Raw genomic sequence first — 2,614 nt, forward strand, 5'->3', positions numbered from 1 at the left:
CACAGGCCTTTTCCTGAGGGCACTCATGAATGCAGCAATGGTTTTAACTATGGCTTAAATTTATTTTATTTAAATTTCACTGAATACTAATCTTGATTATCATACCAGTTTTAGATGTAATTGTTAATTTTCAGAGTGGATAAATTCAAATGTTCATAAATTGGGATAACTTTTTATCATACCAAGGTGTTGTAATGCTGTTATACAAAGACAGATGCTTCAGACAACCCACATTAAATTATATTTTTAATACAATTGAAGAGTATTTTTTAACCTGCTTGTAATCACAAACTGAAAATGTGTCATGTGCTTACCTTAGATAAATTATGATACATAAAGCTCAATAGCAAGAGAAGGCTTGTTTTATGCATATAGTATGTTAAAACATTAGCCCACAAATCAGAGATTTTAAGTTGAACGGTCTCCTAAAAAAATTCTGTATATATATTCTAATGAACATATACCACCTCATCTAAATATAAGTGAAAATCTCTGTATTGTTCTCACAAACCAATACAGTAAGTGTAATATAACAAATGATTGGATCAGTATGGTTTGCCTTTCAAAATTAAAGAGTCAGAAGGGGGCCTCTAAGAAGCCATTTATCCTAATTCTCTCACCCTTTGTATGTGTGTATTCACTCAAAGTGAGTGCAAATTTTCTTCTTTTACAAAAAAACTGGACATATTTAAGGTATACAATCTGATGAATTTGGATCTCACTCTTTTATAAATGAGGAAACAAATTCAGGCAAGCTCAGTGACCTGACTAAGGACATTCAGCAGTTAGAGGCAAGACTATAACACCTATCTCTTTATGCTACTTAAACTGGGCTGTCTATTATAACACTGCCTAGGACTATTTTTCTTCCCTCCTCTCTATCCTAAAGAACATATTCTTTTTCTAGATCCCATTTTAAATGATCACTGGGATCATTTAAAAAGCCCCCAGACTTAACAATCATTTTATCTTAATCACATACAAGTCTTAGAAAAATGCTTGAAGTAATTTGAACACCTATTTTTCCTATACTTCAAACAAAGAGCACAGAACCTTACTGAATAAAACAAAAAGGCTCTATTTAGGATCATTAAGACCAAATGTAAATTGGCAGTTATTTGGAAGACAGCTGTTCAGCAAAGTGTTTTGAAAGTGTTCTAGCCAGGCAGAGTAACAATTCTGATAGATATGCACATCACAGAAAACAGTATGGAGAGACCCCTGTTCTAGACAGAATCCCATGTACAGAAGATCCAAGGAAGCAAGTGCTGTCACAAATTATACTGCCCTTCCAACTATCACCATCAAATTCCTTCACAGGAGACTCACACAGTGTCAAGTGATTTCTAGGAAATACTAAAATCAAGTTGAGAGATTCTTCTTGGTGTAGTCAATCTGAATAATTTAGGCTGGAAAGACAACTCCTCTAAGGGTTGGGTTGACTTTTGCCCACACCTTGCCTACAATGGCACCAATTAACACTTAAGGTCCTTTGAAGAGAAAAATTCCATTATTTCTTTTCTTTCTTGAGAGCTGTTTTTTTCCCTCCTCCTTTGGAAGGTTTGCAGTACTTTGCTTCCATCTGAGCCAGAAAATTGTCCATTTCCTTTTGCCGATCCTTTTGTCTGCTCTGTTTGAGAAGTCAAAACACAAGCTTTCAAACCATAGAAACAGGAAGTACTTAGTGGTTGCCAGGGGCTGGGAGAAGGCGAGAATAGAGAATGACTACTGATGGGTATGAGGTTTCTTTTTGGAGTGGTGAAATGTTCTAGAATTAGTGTTGATGGTTGTGAATATATTAAAAACCACTGAATTGTACTCTTTAAAAGGACAAATAGATGGTATGTAAGTTACATCTTAAAAGAAAACAAAATACCCATATTACCACACATACACTCCAAAGAAAATACTAGCAGTAGGAATCAGAACATGAGAGAAGTAGTGACAACCTGCCGAGTTTACCTGAATGACTGCTTTCAAGTTATCTACTCCTTCGTCAAGCCCCAACTCCTTCCTGCTCATTTCTGCTTCTCTGGCCTCTTTCTGAGCCTGAAACAGACACTCACATGAGACTCGATGGCAACTAGGAAATGCTTAAAATACATCCTCTTTTCCAGCAGCAAATTTATGATAAGACAGTTTCAATTTGAGGATTATACGAATAGACAAAATGAACAAAATTACATAAATTATGTCATTCATTAAAGGGCAACATTCCTGTGAGCAAGCAGTACATCCCTGCTTCCAGTAAGCAATTTTGTTTTATCACCGTGTCTACTTGCTAGGGATAACAAGTACTTTGGCACTCATAAACCACATGGTGACGCAAAAGGAAAATATGCTAGGAGAGCTAGGAAAGGTCACTTAACCAAGGATGTCCTCCAGGCACTTCAGATTCCTCCTCTGGAAACTGAATTTACTACATGGGACTGATGGCAGTCTTGTGAACAACCCTGTCTTAAAATGATTTCTCCTGAGTAGGCAGAAGAAACAATAGTAATAAATTCAGTTTTAACCTTTCTTTACCTGATTTCAAAGCCACTTTGATTTGCTGAATTTTCCTAGGGCAATTGTTTCCAAAATACAAGAACACCTTAGGGCAACAACTCTAAGA

At 36.1% G+C, this 2,614-nt stretch overlaps 1 protein-coding gene across 1 annotated transcript in view; it reads right to left on the bottom strand.

Moving 5' to 3' along the window:
• DNAJC9 (DnaJ (Hsp40) homolog, subfamily C, member 9) overlaps positions 1–2,614 on the bottom strand; it is a 9,191-nt gene that overhangs the window by 3,451 nt on the left and 3,126 nt on the right. The window lies entirely within an intron of this gene.

The sequence above is a fragment of the Propithecus coquereli genome, unplaced genomic scaffold (genome assembly GCF_000956105.1).
Source record: "Propithecus coquereli isolate 6110/MARCELLA unplaced genomic scaffold, Pcoq_1.0 Scaffold80, whole genome shotgun sequence".
NCBI classification, from domain to species: domain Eukaryota; kingdom Metazoa; phylum Chordata; class Mammalia; order Primates; family Indriidae; genus Propithecus; species Propithecus coquereli.